General features: G+C 38.4%; 1 protein-coding gene and 1 pseudogene across 2 annotated transcripts in view; both read right to left on the reverse strand.

Annotated features, from left to right (window-relative positions):
• Positions 1-11786, reverse strand: part of LOC149473371 (retinol dehydrogenase 16-like) — a 52393-nt gene extending 40607 nt beyond the window's left edge. Inside the window, exons 1-2 of the mRNA XM_089680897.1 lie at positions 11705-11786; positions 95-151 (exon numbers count right to left, since the gene is read on the reverse strand). The gene's annotated coding sequence lies outside the window, so the exon portion shown is untranslated. The remainder of the gene's footprint in view (positions 1-94; positions 152-11704) is intronic.
• LOC149473372 (retinol dehydrogenase 16-like) lies at positions 115-19662 on the reverse strand (annotated as a pseudogene). The gene is made up of 5 exons (XR_016313254.1): positions 18732-19662; positions 14673-14686; positions 11975-12215; positions 11705-11868; positions 115-151 (listed from the first exon to the last, which is right to left on the reverse strand). The product of XR_016313254.1 is annotated as a retinol dehydrogenase 16-like (transcript).
• Between the last annotated feature and the right edge of the window lie 1670 nt (positions 19663-21332).

The raw sequence follows: 21332 nt of genomic DNA on the forward strand, positions 1-21332 counted from the left end.
AAAAAAGAGGTATTCAATCTGATGAGCAGTGCCTTTATGTTGTATCTGAATACGGAAAGCTGTGACCAGCATAGCAATGTGGCTTTTTATTTACCTTATCTGGGTCAGCTTGTTCTCTTTCCTTCTATGGTTCTGTGAAATGACTGTCAGTCTAAAAGAAAACAGCAAATGGTGATGACAGGTTGGCAGTAGTAAGTTTTAGGATTGGACCAACTACCAAGTTGCATTTTATTAATCAGAAGTGGAAGACTTTGCAAGGCAGTGATGGGCTGCACAAATTAACCTGGAGTAGCAGCGGAACAGGGAGGGATTGAGATAGGTGTGGATAACAGCAAGAACTGGTATTACCTGATGGCACCATATTGCACTGAACTCCGTAACTACTGTATCCCTCCCAGATTGCTCAAAAACCATCTACAGTGGTTTCAGAGCTCTTTCCAATGATTAATCATGGCAGACATCCAGGATGGGATTTTATATATATATACTAAATCATTTTTACTAGAAAGGAACATTAATCAATATGCAATTGAAAGGCCAACAGATGGAACCTCAGAGATAAAAATCTTTCTATGAATACAATTTCCACACACCTTTGCCAGGTACCTGATATACTACACATCAAGAGTTTAACAAAACCATCCTCCTTTGTATTCATTGGCATTTACTCTCTACACCCACTGATGGGGTAATTTAAAACTGACCTGAAATTTCATGCCAAATGATGGAAAAGCTAGAGAATCTAGGTCCTGTGACTGGCTTCACCTCCTAATAAAGTAAATTCCCCTAAATTTCGTAGGGTGTAAAGTTCTAGTGGCTTTGACATTTCAAGGAATAAAAATAATACATCAAATATTCAACATTTGGTATATGCATACCTCTCAACTTTCAGAAATAATAAAGAGTAGACAAAAGACACATCCCCTAGCACAGTCCCAATTACACGGACCAAAGAAATCTAATCGCAGCAAGTGATTGGCTAAACCACACAAGTGCATTTTTTTTACCCCTATTTTTCCTTTATATTGGCTTTTTAAAATACCAAATGCGGCCTTTTCAACCAGAATCTCCAGGCACCCAGGTTTCTTCAGGAGTGCCTTAGCAAAACACCTAAATATTGTCCACAAATGTGTACATCAGCAGGTGGACCTCGCCTAGTGACTGGTCTCAGCATTAAAACCTCTGCTAATGCTCCCAAGAACCCAGCCAACAATCAGTGAAAAATATACATGGAGCCTTTCTGGTTTTGATTGCCTTTGTTGCAGTGTACCCATGTAACTGGGCTTAACTGAAGTGGGAAAAATATGGGCCCATTTGTTTGAGAAATTTAGTTAAGTTCTGCAGTGTTAGATTTTAAAATTTTGGAAATGTGCAAGTAAGTAAGCTAGTGAAATGAGTAATAATTTTGTCTCCTCTTTTCAAAACCAATTAAGACAATAATATTATGTTTTGTGTTACTTTAAAGTTCTTTCATGTGGATCTTGTCTTGATGTGAGTAGTCCTTCCACCATTCTAGGCTTCCTCCTAAAGGGAAAGCTATATGAATAATGCCCAACAGGGTGCATGCTGTTTTGGTTTGGTCCACCCAAGGAGCCAACACTGTAAAAAGGACAAACCAAGGAGCCAACACTATAAATCAACATAACTTCCCATGGTTCCCCTCTCTCAGGGACAGGCTGTCACTTAACTTTCACAACTCCTGAGCTTTCTTTGAATTTTGGTTATGGGGGCATGTAGTAGCTTAAGAGGAAATTACAATGGCCAAATATTGTATGTGGTCTGCCCCACATTTGTACATTTGTACATTTTCTGTATTTATTATGGTCAGGACCAAAAAAATAAGATAAAAATACGTTCACTCTATAAATACAAAGAGATAGCCCGGCCACCGCACATCTCGCCTGGCCCCAGTGGTTAACAGGTAAAAGCAGCCTCAACTCGATTCATCCAAGCCATTTTGTTATTCCTTTCTTCAGCCTTCTGTACTTCCTGGCCACTGAACATGGCATTCCTGGAGGCACGCATGTACCAGTAGGCTAGGCTTGCTTGGCTTATAGGAACTGGAACTGTTAAAGGTGACTCTACACTTAACTATTCCCTGACCACTCATATAGAGGCAGCCATTACAGTACATTGATTTTGATACAATTGGTTGATTTGTGTGATATATGTAATAACCAAAAATAGTTGTGCTGTACCAATAAAAAATGTAACCAAAAGTCCAAATAATTAAATAAAGTCCAAACGTGAACAAGAATCACACACAACCACTGTGTGAATCCTTAGTGAACCAACGTTTATCCTTTTCTTGTGAAGTGAATTAACCACTTCCTGTCCGGACACTTTTACCCCCTTCCTGTCCAGGGCAATTTTCAGCTTTCAGCGCTATCACACTTTGAACGACAATTGCGCGGTCATGCAACACTGTACCCATATGAATTTTTTACCATTTTTTTGAGACAGATAAAGCTTTATTTTGGTGGTATTTATTCACCGCTGGGATTTTTATTTTTTTTGCTATGTAAATGAAAATGTCCAAAAATTTTTTAAAAAAGTGTTTTTCTTATAAAATTTAGCAAATAAATAATCTTTCATCATAAATCTTGACCAAAATTTATTCCCTTATATTTTTAGTAAAAAAAAAAATAAGCCAAGTTAGTTTATAACCAAAAATTATAATGTTTAAACATTTGTTTTACATTTTTATTTTATTTTTTTATATTACTATTTATGTTTTTTTTTTTTTTTTACATACTGTCACCCTAGCAGTACAGTGTCACCATGGTGACACTGTACTACTTGTGGGGGTGATGAAGATTTTTTTTTTTTTACAGTGATTGCTTTTACACCCATATAGGATGTAAAAGCAATAATTTCTCTTTCTCTCTGTCTGCATTCTTGCAGCCATTGAGAAATACTGAGTGAGCTCTGATTGGTCACACCTTGTCACATGGTACAAGGCTGTTGTGAATAGCCTTGTACCATGTGACCTCTGTGATCATTCACAGATTTCACATGTAGTAAGCAATGATGTCACAAGTGACATCTGGCTTACTACTTTGCATGTGATCACTGATTGGCCTATCAGTTATCACATGATAGGGACCTCGTACAGAGGTCCTGTCAGACGATCGGTGTTTCACTGTGTCCGGAGGACACAGCGGGCACCGGATTGCAGTGCTGCGCGCTCCCAAGGAGCGCGCACAGCTAGAAAAGGCGGGTGCCGTTTATGAACGGCAACCCGCCCCTGGAGTGCCACCGCCCTGCCGTTTATAAACAGCAGGCGGACGGCAAGAGGTTAATATGACATATTATTGTGCTATGATTTAATAGTGGAATTTAATAAATGTGTATCAGTGAGCCCACTACCATGAATACATGCAGCCTCTTATCAGATTGTTAGACCCCAAATTATAGGAGGTCATACAGGGCATGAAGCTACATAGATCTTGCACCTTAGATCATCCAACTTAGGGAAATAAATTGGTACAAGGTCCGGTATATAATCTGCCCAGACAGAGAAAAAGTTTCACACTTGCTAAAGCAATACTCAGGAGGAGTAGCAGAATATGTTTTGTGTTGTAATTCTAAGGATGCCCATCCTGCGTGTGAGAAATATCTTGTTATATCGACAACTTTGTGTAAAAAATAAAAAAATTTACATTTTCATGTTCTTTCTGCATTTTTCCATAAACAAGTAGTAAAACAAGTCTTCAAAAGACTCACCCTGCCTCTTAGAAAATACCTTAGGGAGTTTATTTTCCAAAATGTGGTAATTTTGTGAGTGTTTCCAGTGTCCTAGTGCTCCAGAGCCTCCAAAAATGTGATAGGTAGTCAGGAAATTGGATGTGTAATTTATGCCCCTGAAATGCCTGAAGGTGCTCCTTGGCTTTTGAGCCTCTCTATGTGGCTAGGCTGTAAAAAAGTCTCACACATATTGTATCGCCATGCTCAGGAGGAGTAGCAGAATGTGTTTTGGGGTGTATTTGTAAGTATGCCTATGATGTGAAATATCTTAATGTTTTACAATTTTGTGTAAAAAAATAAATTTTGCATTTTCTTTACTGAATTTTCCAAAAACTAGTGCCTTATACCTCTAGAAAAAAACTTGCAGTGTTGGCTTTCCAAAATGGGGTCAAATGTGATAGGTAGTCAGGAAATTAGATGTGTAATTTATACCCCTGAAATGCCTGAAGGTGCTCCTTGGCTTTTGAGCCTCTCTATGTGGCTAGGCTGTAAAAAAAGTCTCACGCATGTGGTATTGCCATGCTCAGGAGAAATAGCAGAATGTGTTTTGGGTTGTATTTCTAAGTATGCCTATAATGTGAAATATCTTAATTTTTTACAATTTTGTGTAAAAAAATACATTTTGCATTTTCTTTACTGAATTTTCCAAAAACTAGTGCCTTATACCTCTCAGAAAAAACTGTGTTGGCTTTTCAGATGTGATAGGTAATCAGGAAATTAGATGAGTAATTTATGCTACTTGAAAGCCTAAACATACTCCTTGGATTTAAGACTTTAGGTCCCTGTGTGCATCTTGGCTGTGAAAAAGTCTCAAACGTGGTATTCCTATACACGGGAGGTAGAATAGAATGGGTTTTGGGGTGTAGTTATAAACATGCATATGCTGTGTGTGAGAGAAAACTTGTTAAAATGACAACTTTGTGAAAATAAATTTTATTTGATCTCTTCATTTTAGAAAAAATTGTAACAAAAAATTACAACTTCGAAAAACTCACCATGCCTCTTACTAAATACCTTAGATGGTCTACTTTCCAAAAAAGGTCATTTTAGGGGTATTTGAACTGTCCTGGTTTTTTAGAGCCTCAAGAAATAAGATAGGCAGTTATTACATCCAGATCGATCAATTTCAAATATCTATACCATTGTTTGGTATACTATTGGACTTTCACACAGTCTAAATAATATACACTGATTTGGGCTTTTTTTTTTACCAAAGAAATGTAGCATAATACATTTTGGCCTAAACTTATGAAGAAAGATTTTTTATTTGCAAACATTTTTTTGACAGAAAATGTGTTTGTTTTTCAAAATGTACACTTTTTTTGTATATGTAGCAAAAACCCAGTGGTGATAAAATACCACCAAAAGAAAGTTCTGTCTCAAAAAATGATAAAAAAAAATCATTTGGGTACAGTGTTGCATAAGTGAGTAACTGTTATTCAATAGAGTTGATTTACTAAAGGCAAATAGACTGCGTACTTTGCAAAGTGCAGTTACACACTGCAAGAGCAGTTCCTCCAGACCTTAGTAAATGAGCAGAAGCTCTGCTGACTTCTATCATCCAATCATGTGCAAGCAAAATGCAGTTTTTTTAAATTTTCCTTGAAAGTGATTGGGTATTCTATGCTCTGGATCAACTGCATTTGCAAAGTGCACAGTCTATTTGCCTTTAGTAAATTAACCCCAAAGTGTGACAGTGCTGAAAGCTGAAAAAAAAAAATGGCTTGGGTAGGAAGGGGGCAAAGTGTCCGTTCTTCAAGTGGTTATACACACCCTAATATTGCATGCTGCTTCCAAAGAAACATAGCACATTTGTCTTGTAGAACTCCATGTACATTCTGCTTTGCATTGATTTAGGAATGAATTACTGTTATGTGTAAGTTAAAAAATGAACTTTTTTAAAACAACATTTTAGCCTTTTATTATCCCATGGGGTCCCATGAGGTTGTATTTATAGAAAAAAATAAAACATCTCAGCTATTCATCCTGTGAAACTTCATGTAAGTTTGTTCGGTTGGAAAAGGGGTAAAAACAAAAGTTTTTAGGATATTTTCTCTCCATATCAAATGCTTTTCATTAATATGTCACAGAGTAAATCAGAAGTGTGTTACATTATGGCCACTAGACAATTATAGTAAACAAGAATTTATTTCCTAGGATCAGCAGCTCCATCCAGTGGCCATAATGCAATATTTTCCTGAGGAGATAATAGCCTAATAACATTTGTTTTTGCCCAGATTCGCACAGAAGGAATGCACATGCAGTTTTTTTTATAACTACATCTCTTAATGACCCTAATTATTTTTTACATATTTTTTGTTCCCTTCTTCCCTTAGTGTTTTTTGATGATTTTTTTGTATATGTACAACTTTTAGAATTTGCGTTTTTTTCGTGATTGTGGCACCAAATTTAAAATAAATGCTTTTTTTGGCCAGAAACATGTTTCTAGTGCTTTTATAAAAGAAACTATTTTGCAAATTAAAATTAGTAGTTAACGCTAGTTTTTCTAGTGCACTTTGGCATCCTCATTTTGGGTGCCAGAAGACCTTGTATTGGCACCGTATGACACATTTGAAAGTAGATGACAGGCTAACAAAGGTTTGGGAATTCTGGATTGTGGAATTTTTCTTGACAGGTAATAAATGAAAGATTTTATGCTTTTGACAATAGACACAGGTACATACAATAACTCCCTTAAATATTTATTGCTAAATATTGTATTTTATTTGAAGATCTCTCTGGAAGTGAAGAAATTCATGCAAGAGATTAAGAAGATAAAATTGAAAGGGTAATAAGATTGCCTGGGCTGATTTAGGCTTTTCAATAGTAAGAATAAAGTCCAAGACCACTGCAGGTAGATAGGTAAGAGGCACTAAGAATTTGGCATCCCAATCTGCAGAGTAATGTATCCAAGGGTGAACAGCTGTCAGTGCATGCTCTATGCAGAAGTGTAACCTGAAACATCAAATATGCAGTATAAAAAATGGTACCTTAGTAAAACAAATTATACTGACTATTAAATAAATTGCTTGCAAATGTGTCAGCCATTCACACAGTTGTCACAAATAATCACTGCAATGTGTCTACTGTAGTGTTCATTTTCTATGATTATCAGCTCCATCTATTAGCCATAATGTAATATTTTCCTTAAATATTTTCCTTAAATACTTTATTTGAGAAAATGCCACATTATGCCCATTAGATGGAGTTGATGATCATAGGAAATAGAATAGAAAACAATAGAAAAAAAGAGAATAGAATAAAATAGAAAGAATATAGCGGCACTTTAAAACTCAAATTTCAACTAGCATAGAATTGAATAGAATGAATATAGCAGTCTTCTGAAATTAAAATTTCAAAAAGAATAGAATAGAATAAAATAGAATATAAAATAAAAGAATAGAATATAAAATAAAAGAACACACTAGAAAAAAATAGAATAGAACAAATAGATTAGAATAGAATTGAATAAAGTTGAAAGAATATAGCCGTCTTCCAAAATTCGAATTTTAAATAGAACAGAATAAAACAGAAAGAATATAGCCAACTTCTGAAATTCTAATTTGGAAAAGAATAGAATAGAATAAAACAGTATAGAATAGAATAAAAAAATAAAATAAAAGAATAGAAAATAAAATAGAATAGAAAATAAATTTATAGAATAAAATAGAATATAGCCATCTTTTGAAATTCTAATTTAAAAAAATTGAATAGAATAAAACAGTATAGAATAGAATTAAAAAAGGATATAAAAGAATAGATTATTATTATTATTATTACTACGAGTTTATATAGCGCCAAAGGGTTTGCTCAGCGCTGTACAATAGGGGGGGACAATACGTGGCACAGTACAACAAAGACAGACAGCGTACGAGGGAAATAGAATAGAATAGAACATAAATGTATAAAATAGAAAAGAATAGAAAAAAATAGAATAAAATAGAAGGAATATAGCCGCCTTTTGAAATGTGAATTTTGAATAGAATTGAACCAGCTATTATTCACAAAGAATTTTAATTGATTTGATATATACAATTCGAATTTGATTTGCATACTTCAAACTGCTTGAAATTCCAATTTAAAAAAAAATGAATAATACAGTATAGAATAGACTTAAAAATAAAAGAATAGAAAATAAAAAATAGAAGGGAAAAGAATAGAAAAAATAGAATAGAAGTAATATAGCCATCTTTTGAAATTGGAATTTTGAATAGAATAGGACCAGCTGTTCTTCACAAAGAATTTGGATCAATTCGATATTTTCAATTCGAATTTGATTAGAATACTTCAAATCCATTGGAAAAATTCTAATCTGGTTGAAAACAAAACAAAACAAAACAAAATTGATTACAAATGCAAGGAAATTAGTAACTTAACAAATCGATCTGAGCAAATGTTTTCGTTCTGCACATGTCCATTTGCGACATGGGGAAATCAGCAAACTGTGAATTTTTCGATTTGGCTGAATGAATGCATGCTGATAGAGCTGATATGTACAAGTGAGATTCCATGCTAGATCAGAACACTTTTCTTGAAAAAATATATATTTTATTTAGTTTATTGGGGAGATTTCCCTTTGGAATATGTCCTGAAGATACAGCAAGAACTGGGAAAAATCCTCTCCAAAGTGAGAGGAAATTTCCCCTTATGAAGCTGTCACTGGAGCAGGCATTAAGTACTGTTGGCTTTACAGCTGACCAACCAATAGCGCTACAGTGGGTGGAGCCTGATGGAGAAGCACACATACTAGGTCCCCTTTGGGATCGCTCTCTCCCTATGACGGACAGTACGCAGATTCTATAGCCAATAAAAGGGTGTCTGTTGGTCTATAGATCCGCCTACTGCCTCCAGTCAATCCTAAGGGAAGTGGACCTCATGGAGAATTAGGCAAGCCATAGATTAATTGATTCTTCCATCAACACAGTAAGTGGTGGGGGAATGCCTCCTGCAGCAGTATTGTTATTTGGGGGGGTGCAGGGAGCCTTCCCGGCCAGCAGATTGCAAAGACTATTGCTAGCGGCTATGACCGCGGTCAGTAATCTCATGCTCAAACCACAACAGGGTGGTTGTACCCAAGTCGATCAATGGATTCAGCTTGCCCATAGATGGATTATATCTCTGCCAGTCCCTGTTGAACCGGCTGAGGTTTAGTCCTCATTCACACTGGACGGTTTGCGAACGCTGGTAATGTTAGCTGTGTAAAGTCACATTAAAAACGTGAGTTTTTTAGCATTTTTGCATTAGCGTTTAGCCGCGTTTTTTAGCTTTTTTTTTAATCAAAAAAAGTCCAAAAACGCTAGTTTGTGGGGTTGAGCGTTTTTACAGCTAAAAAACTCCTCTAGGAACCCACTAGTCCTGGGTTTATTTCCAGCCAAATAATGTTGATTGCACTCTGTGTACATGGACACATAGGATAACATGCTGGGGGTTTACTAGCTGTAGAAAAAAATCAAAATCCAAAAACAGCCGCTGTAAAAACGTCCAGTGTGTATGACTAAATCCATCTATGGCTAGCTTAAAGCGGAGTTCCAGATGTTTAATTATTTTTTTTCTAAAGGCACCCACGTGAGAGTGGCAGCTTAGGCAATGCAAGCTGAGATCACCTGTACTTGTAATCCTTTGCTTTCCTTATAAAAAAAATACATTTACTTACTGCGCCCTCATATTGTGAATGCTGTCATCTTAAGCAGGGGCGGACTGACCATTTGGAAACTCGGGCACTGCCCGAGGGCCCGGGGTCAGTAGGGGGCCCCATGAGATGCCCCTGGTACCTTTTTCATAGGCTTTTTTGAGTTTGGGCAAGGACACAGGGGCCCCATGATCCCCTAGTGTCCGGGGGCCCCATGAGTTGTCAGTCTGCCCCTGATCTTAACTGTGCGCACCTGAAGGTCGATCAGACATTCTTCTGGGAAATTGTGCAGCTGGCTACCCAGCATGCACTTCCCATTTCGCTCCTGCGCAGTGTGAAGAAGGAGCGATCTCGCATCTTCGCAGTGTGAAGAAATCCGTGCGATCGCGTCACTTCCGGTCTCATAATAACGTGAGATGCCTGATGATGTGATCACCTGATGATGTAATCTCTAGGAATGGAGGAGAGAGATATAATGTATCTCTCTAACTCCCGGCATAGAGGGGAAAAAAATGTTTGTTAAAAAAAAAAAAAAAAAAAAGATAAATAAACAAATATTAAACAATAAAAGAAAAAATAAAGAAAAAATACCTAGATCAAGGTTTCATCTAGTTCAGTGCCAAGGTAAGTGTTTGGGTCAGGGTTAGGGTCAAAGGTCAGGATTAAAAAAAAATTTGGTGTCAGTGTGTTTTAGGTAAAAAAAAAAAGACAAAAACAAAATGTGCGCTATTGTTTCTGGACTGTACTACGGGTACAAACAACAAATAACATACACATATATGGTATCACTGCAATCATCAAGTGCTGGAGAATTTATTTTGGGTTGTTCTTTGGTGGTAGGTTATGGTAGTAACAAGAAACACACAGCTAAATAAAAAACATTTTTTTTTTACTCTTTTGGGCCAGTTTTTCTTTGATAATAAAAAAAAAATCAGGAGCTATCAATTACCATTTACCACCAAATGAAAGCCCAATGTATAAGTCACCTGGATGTACAAAGTAGTTGTGATGATACGTACAGTTTTACTAACAGATGTCAAAGTTGAAAAATTGTGCTTAGGCATTTAGAAACGTTTTGCCCTTAGGCATGAAGGGGTTAACATTGCTACAAGGTTGGCAATTTATAATTTGGGGCCAGATTTTGTGTGTGTGTGTGTGTGTGTGCGTGTGTTTGTGTACTCTATGTATTTGTCAAGTAATTAGTTAATTTTAGTTCTTTCTTTCCTTTCCAAGGCTTCCACTTTTTCTAAGGGACAATTCTGACAAACTGTTAGGCATGGCTCCCTCATGAGAGACCTTATGATTGACTGCTCAAGCACAGAGAATTGCATTGTGGGAGAGCAATAGACACATCCTTTCTAATTTTTTTACTGTTTAACTTTTAATATTTTTAAACTGAAGTTTTGTATATATTTACACATATACATGATTTTTGTCTTACAAATACACATTTAAAGCCAAATTCCAACCAAAAATTATTTTTTGTCTTTGCCTCCCTCCCACTCCCTCTAACACATCCTGCCCAGTGTAGTTTTCCTGTTGAAGCCAGTCATACTCAAGCCCCATCCAGGTCCTTCACTAACACAGTTCCCTGCTGATATAGTCCTCTTGTGGAAACTGCTAATGCAGCACCGCTTGTTAACCCTCACCATCTGGCCCCCTTCCCTCCCATCAGTCTGATGATATCTCTATTCAGGATCCTAAAAGAACCCTTATGCTTGCTGGCCAGCGAGAACTGTCCACATCATGTAAGCAGTGATGTGGACACCTCAAGGGAGGGCACCTCCAGGAAGTAAATACCGAGAAGAAGCATTGTATGCTGGATGATCACATGATTACAGCTTCAGATTATTGTTGTTGACCCAATGATTAGATAGAGGGGTTGGGAGGAGGACTGAAAGGGGGATTTACATTTATCCTGAAGTTGAGCTTTAATGCATGATACATAGCACTATGGCTTTTTTATGAATGGTACAAAACAAAGCTTATTTTCCTTGACGCAGGCTGTCTCTGTTTGAAAATTCTGATTGAGTCACTGTTCTGTATCCTTTTATGTGTATGTACATTTTGGCTTGAGCTATTGATCTCTGTAAACATCTGGGTTCTTACTACAGGTATTAAAGAAACTCAGGAAAATTGGGTCTAAAGTCCAACCTACTGGCTGCAAAGAAGCTTGCAAATTTATATAGGATATTTATTTATTTAAAAAAGATACTTTTTTAGATATAATTTGTTGTGGATGGGCAAAAGATTTTAAATACTTTTCCATGTGTAAGTAAATCATGTTTAATCAATGCATGTTATTATCTATAAATTAGTTTCACTCACTTTTACTGAAATACTCCATTTCGTAAGCTTTCTGAACCTCTTCTGAAGCTTTCTCCCAGCAGCGCTTTAGACTTTCTTTATGTGATTTTGCGTCATTCATTTGTGTACTGTAAAAGCCGCACTCAGTTATGCACACCTTCACTCCGAATGGATGCATTTCACTTCTGAAAAACACACATATAATCTTGTAGTTACATAGGTAAACTTTTTTCCTTTCGGTGCTGGGCACTACAATAAATAACAAATATTTGGATCACCATACCAACTCACCGAAGACTATCGGAAAATGAGTCCACTCTACATTTAGACATACAATATCCTCCACCACAAATTGTGAATTTACCAGCCACACTGGCTACATTTACAACACGTCCTCTGACTTTCTGGATCAATGGTAAATGATTAACTGTCACATCAACAACACCCAGCAGATTTCCATTGATAATCCTCAAGAAATCTTCCTTAGTTAGCCATTTATTGGGATTTCTATTGCTGCATTGTTGACCAAGCCCTGCAGTGAAATGGGAAAAAGAATGGCATTAAAATAAACATAACCACAAAGATATTTCTTTGAAGACCCAATAGGCCTAAAACATTTATAATGTTAAATCTAAAAATATCCATTCTTTAAATTAACATTATTATGATATTCACTGCAGTGAGATCAACTGTAAGGAAAAATGTCCTATTAACTGGGATCCATTTTGTTTAATGCCTCCATTTTAGATGTGTGAACAAGTTAGTTCTGTTTTTATGTCACTTGTAACAACCCTTTGTTTCATGAATTCAGTTTCCATTCTGTAGAAACGGAACTGCCTTATATGGTGGTCTTCAGTAATTTGTGGTTGTTATCTTTCTTGATAAGAGTGCAATATTTCATTGGTCATTACAATATTTTGTTGGTCATTCTGAATTTGTAAAAACTGCTAGCAAGCATTAAACTTTCAGAGATTTAGCTTGCACAGGGTGTCCGGAGCTTTATTTCTCCTGAGCTCAGAGGCTAGAAATTACCGAAGATATTTAAAGGGCTACAGACATAGGTTGAATCCTTGCAGCAACTTGATAGCAAATGTATATGATAGTGAAGGGCCATTCATAATATGCACTGCAATAATGCATGCGCATTACTGTGCATGCACATTGTAGTGGCTGCAGTGTGGGTGCTTGCCCACTACTGTAATCGGGCACTAGAGTAAAAATGAACAGCATTGTAATCAGTGGTGTATTTAGGTTTTGTGCTGCCCTAGGCAACACAAAAATCAGTGCCTCCCCACCTGCAGAGAGAGCCTGACATTGATCAACAACCCCCCCCCCCCACAAACCAGTCTTCCACTACCACTGCCCCCATACACCAGTCACCATCCTACTTGGCAAGAGACAGACACTCACCTTGACAGCTGCGAACATCCCTGGGAACGAGAGTTGGGCTGTGCATACACCGTCGTGCAACCCACAGCCTCTCTCGGAACACACCAGGTCCCCATGCCGCATGTGTGTCCCTTCTTCTGTCCCTTCTTCCAAGGGGCAGTGCTGCCCCCTGAAAAATGGCACCCTAGGCAAATGCCTTGTTTGCCTTGTGGAAAAATAAACCCCTGAGTGTAATGCAGTTCATATGTAGTTGTAAAACTCATACAGTATGTGTGAATGGCTAGGACAAGCCAGTAATCCAGAAAGGAGGATAGCTGCAATGCCAGTTGGTGGTATCAAGTTACTCATAACCCAGACTGAACAAGAATTCTTCTGGTAGGCTACACTTTTCTAACCTGCATTAAACCACCCATGATGATGAACACCCACCCATGCTGTTGTCAGTTGTCAATAGTTTAAAAGGAATAGTGCAGCGCTGTGTATAAAAAATGATCTTATGAATACAAGATATTATGAATAAATTTCAGACAGTGGTATGTTACCACCTGTGGGTGGTTAAAATCTTTGAATTGCAAGTTATAAACTCTGAATTCTATCAGTTCAAGATTCGAGGACTGTAATTCTTACCATATAATGATATTGAGAAAATTATAAAGATGAATGAATCAATTGTGCACTCACCAGAAGTGCGTTTTATCAAAACGCATTTGAGAACATACTCGTGTCATCAGGTCAGTCAGGATAGTTACTTCCAGGCGTAGTCAGGATCCCACACTTGCATCTTTGAGGACCCCTCCAATGGTTTCACGGTTTCAAGACACCTCTAAACTGGTCTCTGAGAGCAATGAAACTCGCAGACAACCAAAGAATAATGCCACATAGCGTGATACTGCATTCAATGGGGTAATTTTATTCCAACTAAGTAAAATACATACAAGGTAAAGAACTGACCAGGTGTAGCAAGATGACCGCCAACGGCGGTGGGGACGTCAAGGTGCTGTAGCCCTTTACTCTGATGCGTTTCGTGCGAAGCACATAATCATAGGGTGTTGTCAGTTGTCAGGATCAGATTTATTACTATTTTACAGAAGGTATATGCCTTTAAAGGATAAGTTCACCTTTGGGTATATGTTAAATGTTCCACCTATTTTTAGGGTGGAACATGTAACATGTTCCCACTGCTGCAGTTTCCCATACTAGCTGACTGGGTTTTTTTAAATCAGAGCAGCTGCCAACGTGGCTCCGCCATTCACTCACAGAGTTCTGTGAATCAATGAACTGCAAGTCCTGACAGCTTTGTAGGCTTGTAGTCCTCAATAAACTACCACGGCACTGTGGAGCACCATGGCAGTTCATTCGGTCTTCCAGTGTTAAAGTTCACCTTTTAGATAAAAATAATAAATGCACATGTATTTACAGGTAAAAAAAAAAAATGTGCATTTATTATTATTTTCCAAAGGAGCCTGTAAAGCATTGCACCAGTGATCAGTAGATCGCTGATGCCATGCAGGTCTCCTGCAGACCTGTCAGAATATCTGCTTTCCATATGGGATGTATGAGAAAGCAGATATTCTGATAGGAAGCTTCATTGAACTACCACGGTGCTCCACAGCCCTGTGGTAGTTCAATGAAAACTACAAGCCGACAGATGCTAAGGCTGCCGGAAGTCCATGAATGAATGATGCGGCCGTGTGGGCGGAGCCCGTGCGGCCGCGCTGTTTTCAAATTTGACAGCTAGTACGGGGAGACTTGTCAGATGGAGGGGAGGTGGTGGGTGGCGGCTGTAGCATTGGGAACATGTTACATATTCCACCCTAAAAACAGGTGAAACATGTAATGTGAACCTATCCTTTAAACTGTCTGCTTGTATGAGTATGAGCACACAGATTAAACTGACAGTCTGCAGGAGACCTGCATGTAATCAGCGATCTGCTGATCCCTGGTGCAATGCTTTACAGGCTACCTGCAAAAAAAAAAAAAAAATTGCATTTATTTATTTTTTAAGTGATCTTGTCCTTTAAGTAGCAGAACTAAAGAGGGGGCTATTTCTTGTAAAGCTATCAGAGACACATTTCCACTGTGATCAGAATACAATCATCTCACACAAATGAATTTCCACATTGAGTCTCACACAAATGAATTTCCACATTGAGTCTAGGTTCACACCTAAGCATTTGCTGCAGCGTTTTGCATTTTCCAGAAACGCACTACAGTCCATTTAACATGATTTCCTATGGGACACGTTCATATCGCTGTGTTTTCACCCGGTGCGTTTTTTGGAAAGAGTCAGGAACTTTTTTAAATGCAAAAAGTTGCGTTTTTGGTTCTATAGACTTCAATGGAGACACTGCAGAAAAGCATGTAGTGCATTTTTTATGTGTATTTGACACATGTTTTATGCATTTTTTATGTGTTTTGCATTTTGCATTTTAATCTGCTTAGTAACAAGAAAAAAAAAAAGCAAAACGCATGCGCAAAAAAGCAAAACACACTGCAGAAACGGATCAAACGCAAACTGTTGTGAACCTAACAGTAGCTGATACTGAGTACTGGTATAGAGACAAATTAATAGTGACCAGTAAAGTATAAAAAATGAGTACTGATTTTTAATACTTTAGTGGTCACTAATTAATTTGGCTCTATACCAATAGTGCTCAGTATCAGCTACTGTTCTGTTCACATATGTCTTCTATGGTTTATTGAGAAGCTGTGGTTATAGCCTTCACAAGCTACAAGACCTCAGGACCTAAGGAGATGGGTCTTAGGTTGCTAAGATTGGCGGGGTCCAGTGAGGCTTTTTTAAGTATGGGGGTGATTAGCACATGTTTTAGAGAGTTGGGGAAGATGCCAGTAGAAAAGGAGCGATTGAAGATATGAGTTAAAGAATGAAGGAAAGAGCCAGAGGATGACCTTAGTATTTGTGAGGTAACAGGGTCCAGGGGGTTAGGTGGGCTTTAGAAAACAGTTTACCAACCTCCTCTATAGTAGCTGGGTTAAACAAGGGAAGTATAGATTGTGCATGTGGACAAGGAGTGTAGGGTGAGGACGATATCTGTACAGTGGAGATCTCGTCACAAATTGTATCAATCTTTTTTTTTTAAGTGATCAGTGTATCCTTGGCAGTGAGTGAGTTAGTGGGTGGAGGTAGAGAAGGACAAAGTAGAGAGTTAAAGGTAGAAAAGAGTTGAAGGGGATTGCCTGAGAGAGTGTTAATGAGACCTGAAAAGTATGCAGGACCTGAAAAGTGCTTTGAGGGGATAGGAGGATTCCTACTCCACCTCCTTTCCGTCCACTAGGCCTAGGAGAGTGAGTCCAGAGGAGACCACCATGGGAGAGGGCAGCAAGAGAGGAAAGCCTCATGAAGGCATAAACGATTCCGTTATTAGCTGAAGGCAGGATAGGCTTCCCTGAAGAGATAGGTTTTCAGAGATCGCCTAAAAGTGGGCAGAATAGGCGATAGTCTGATAGATTGGGGTAGAGAGTTCTAGAGGATGGGGGAGGCTCTGGAGAAGTTCTGGAGACGAGCATGGGAGGAGGAGACAAGGGAGCTAGAGAGCAGGAGGTTGTGGGAGGAGTGGTGAGAACGGTTTGGGTGATATTTGGAGATAAGATTGGTGATGTAATTTGGGGCAGAGTATTCTAACAGCAGGGAGCCTTCCCCACTATCAGAATACAATGATCAGTGTTGTCATCTATAGCTGATTCCTACGCATACATAGATCGAAATTCAGCTGGTCCCTGCTGAACTGGCCAAAATTTCAATCCATGTATGGCCGGCTTAACTAATCAAGCTTCCTAATCAGTGGCACTGGCCTTGCCTCTTCCAATTGAATGATCCTTACTTTTTACTTTTCCCTGTGACAATGGCCCTACAAACTTACAACAGTGCTACAGAAAATAATGGATGGGTCCAATGCCTTTGAAATTGTATGAATTTCACCTGCATACGATGTGCATTGATCTTGTAGTTTCATGGGGTTTATTTACTAAAACTGCAGAGTACAAAATCTGCTGCAGCTCTGCATAGAAACCAATTAGCTTCCAGGCTTTATTGGCAAAGCTTAATTGAACACGCTGGAAGCTGATTGGCTTCCATGCACTGCTGCACCAGTAAATCTACCCCATGGTGTCATTTGATAGCCTGTATGCACAGCCTATAGTAGAGTGAATCTTCACATTCCAGTGTCAGAAGTTTCTATTTGTTCAAACATGAGGCATGCGGCATGGTTCTGCACAGGTTAATGCATGACCTCTGTCTGTAGTGTGAGACCTGACACTTCCTGTAAAGAAACTACATATCCCACAATCCTTGGGTCTATCAGTCTAGGTCTAGGTCAGATGAGCGCTAAATAGTAATTTGATCTGACACAGCCATAAACAGGCAGAACATTCACAGAGAGCTCACCATGCTGAAAGACATGTGTTTTCATTGCATTAGCAGTCCCACATTTGTGATGAAAAACAGAGCAAATGGCAAGACTTGGATTGGATGTTGTATGACGCAGAGCAAAAGTTGCTTGTCCCCTTTAGCAAATAAGAACAAGCTAGGTTAATGAATACACGGACATAGGGGAAACTATCAGCCATGACAGTACAAACTGCAGCCACAGCATGTGATCTCATTATTACAAGGTAAAAATAGTACAGATAATAATTACACTAATACCTAGTTAAAACAACAAACATTAGAAAGTGTACAATGCCTTTAAGTCTCTCAGTCTTTCATTACCAGGACCACCTTGGAACCTACCAGATAACTTTATTGCTGCATAATGTGTTTTTTTTTAATTTATATGTTATTAATCATATTTTTTTTTATAAGTTTACTTGTTTTGGCCATGCACTAGGAGATTAAAACAAGATTTCCTAGTAAAGCAAATAGGTGATTTGCAGAAAATGCACAAAATAACCACTTTGGCCTGATTTGCTTATCATTATTTTATAACTAAGGTGAGTGAAAAAGCCTTTGCAAACATAAGACAAATATAACTAAACATATATCTCTATGTGTTGTGGGAACTCGCTTCAACTGGTAGAGCTTTTTCAAAGCACAAAGCAACTCGCTTCTTTTTAAGGGCCTTTTTGCCCAATTTTATTTACAAGAAAGTTCAAATAAAATGCTTCCCACGCAGGGGTATCCACCATCAATCAAATTAACAGTATTCAGCCTCCTGGCTTGTACACAGTTTTAACTCTGTCTCCTGCAGAGTCTTCCCAAAATATGGCACTAGCACACAGCTAGTCTGGCTTCCACCTGACTCCAAGGCAGAGACCTCCTGCCTGCCGTTGTGGAGCCCAGAACCATGGTTAGGCCTCTATAAAAAGGCCTGCACACACCTGTGTAATCAGTGTGCTGGGGGTTCTCAAAACCCAGACCCCGGATTGGAGATTTCATCCCTCCCAGATCTCTTTGAAATCTCCAGGCTCCAGATCCCAAAACAAACTTAATGAACAAATGAGGAAACTGAAAAGCCAGTTTCCTCTGCAATAAATCAACTCTCTGGAGCCCCTCAACCTGCCTGGTTGAGAATCCAGGGTTTTCAGCTTTATTTTGACCGTGGCAGGACACCGCACTGCCACAGTGTGTAGAATTAGCAGTAATGATTAATGGAGGTGTGGAAAAGTTCAAAAAAGGAATTCAAACAAAGATGCCCCTCACCTTCATCTTTTGCAACAAATGAAACCCACTGGGCAGCAGAACCAACATTCCAGCTGTGAGTGATATCCAAGATTACAGTTTGAATTCTCTTGGAGATTTCTTTCTTCAGATTTTCAACCCCGGATTCTGTCAGGCAAGCAGCCAAAACCTTCATTCCACATCTGTCCAGCTGCTATGCCAACAGGTTCCCAAATCCAGAATCACATCCAGTTATAAAGACATATTTATTGGTAATGTTCTCCATAATCAGGCTGCCTGTACCATCTGTACAGATAAATTATACCCAACACCACCAGCAGAGGGAGCCACATGACTACAATAGGATGGCATTACTGCAGTAGAAACACAAATATAAAAGCATATACAGAATTATTATTCAGGTAAACTCTTTCTTGTATATGGAAGCTGTTGCTTGAATACAGGAAAGTATTATTATTAAGAATGACAGTCATTTGTACATATTTGCTTTATTAGGATTAAAACGTTTAATTTTCTTCAATATTTTATTGTGAAATACTGCATATAAATATTTCATATGTGCATTTCTAGCAAAGGGGTTTAATTCTGGGCTTTTTAAATATACCCAATACGTTAGCATTAACTGCTTTGCTGTTGCCTGTTAGTTAGGGTCCTTTCACACAAGCGTTCCCTTTTTTTCATCAGTTGAGACGCAAAACAGATCAAGACTTCACTTTTTACCTCTATTTTCATCTCTTTATATCCGTTGTTGATCCTTTTACATCCATTTGTTATCCGTTTACATCCGTTTCTGATCCGTTTACATCTGTTTTCATGTTTTTGATCTGATTACATCTGTTTTTGAGCCGTTTACATCCATTTACATCCGTTTTTTCATGAGTCATGGAAATTTGCCAAGACGCTTTGCTCTAACCCAGCATGCATCTTCCTATGCTGCTTTGTGGCCCCACTGAATCACTCTGTACATCACATTGTTCTCCCTGTGTGTTCCTGTGTCTTTGCACTGATTTTGCGTTTTATTAAAAACTTTTTTAATTTTTAATATTGTTTTGTTATTAATTATTATTATTAATAATAATAATATTTTATAAGAAAAACGGATGTTAGATTGGATGTAAGCGAATGTCGCCCGCTAACATCCGTTTTTCATCTGGTCCGTTTTTTACAGAACAAAAATAGGGATTTCTTCTGTTCACAAAAATGGATGTTCACGGATGCGGACATTAACGGATGTAAACAGATGATCATCCGTTTACATGATCATCTACACCACCACAACAGTTCAGCAGTCTGTAATATAATCCATCCATCGTCCACTGGCCAGCTCATTGGGGCCCGACTGTTACATTGGTGCGCTCAGGTAATGTCCCTTTTAAGAACTGATACTGACTGTGTTACTTGCAGACAACACTATCCCTCATCAGTCAAAGTATAGTGTGGTTTAGGCTAGCAGCCTCTCACTGACTCCTGTGTTAGCAGGTAATCTCCCTCTGTCCACTGTGTGAAATGCAGGCGGTCAGTGTCTACAGGATCATTCCCCTTGGTCAAGCAGCAGGTTCAGCCAACATCCATGGCTCTCTCCAATGTCCCCAGATATCTGGCACTGTGCTTGTCTTTCTCTCAGGTGCAGCAGTGAGCAGTCTACTAGTAGTGAAATGTGCACTCAGTCCTCACAGAATAGCCTCCACTCTTCTCCTCAACCCAGGAAAAAGAACTGGAAACCACCTCTCCTTTTTGCCCCATTGCCTCTTGGGATCTGCAGTTTCCTCCTTCCAGCTCACCAAGGTAGCTCAGTCTATCAGATCTTTACCTCCCACAATCCTAGCAACAAATGTCCAAAACGCTGGTTTACCACGGTTAATTGCATTTTGCTGCATTTTTCAGTGTTAAAGCGTTTTTACAGCTAAAAAACTTCTCTAGAAACCCCCTAGTCCTCTTTTTTTCCAGCCAGAAAACGTCCCAGCCAAAAAATGTTGATTACAGTCTATGTGTGCATGAACACATAGGATAACATGCTGGGCAGTTTACTGGCTGCAGAAAAAAACATCAAAAGCCAAAAACAGCAGCTGTAAAAATGTTCAGTGTGCATGAGGACTAATTCTTCTCAGAGAAAGTGACAGGAAATCTCTACAAAGGGAGGGAATTCCCATCTTAAGCTGGCCATACATTATCTAGTTTTCTTGTTCAATTTTCCTTTAGATTTACCTTCAACTATGTAGTGCAAGGGCCTTCCTGATTGCATACAATTTGAAAATGTTTAGTTTTGATCTCATATTATATGGTTTTGGTTAATCTAAATGAAAATTGTACAAGAAAATTGTATAATGTATGGCCAGCCTTAGCGCATATTCACACAGGTGCATTGCTCCTACCATTATAAAGATATGGTTGCCACCTCATCCCTTTAAAACCAAACACACATTAAATACACAGGTTCTATAGCTGATTAAGGTGGTAATCCCTCTTAGATTGTAAGCTCCAAGGAGCAGGGCCCACCTAACCCTCTTGTATTGAACTGTATTGTTGCTGTATTGTCTCCCGTTATATTGTAAAGCGCTGAGCAAATTGTTGGCGCTATATAAATCCTGTATAATAAAAATAATTAAATGTACTTATTGCCTT

This window comes from Staurois parvus, unplaced genomic scaffold, assembly GCF_062004578.1.
Source record: "Staurois parvus isolate SC_StPar_1 unplaced genomic scaffold, SC_StPar_1.0 ptg000017l, whole genome shotgun sequence".
Classification (NCBI taxonomy): Eukaryota; Metazoa; Chordata; class Amphibia; order Anura; family Ranidae; genus Staurois; species Staurois parvus.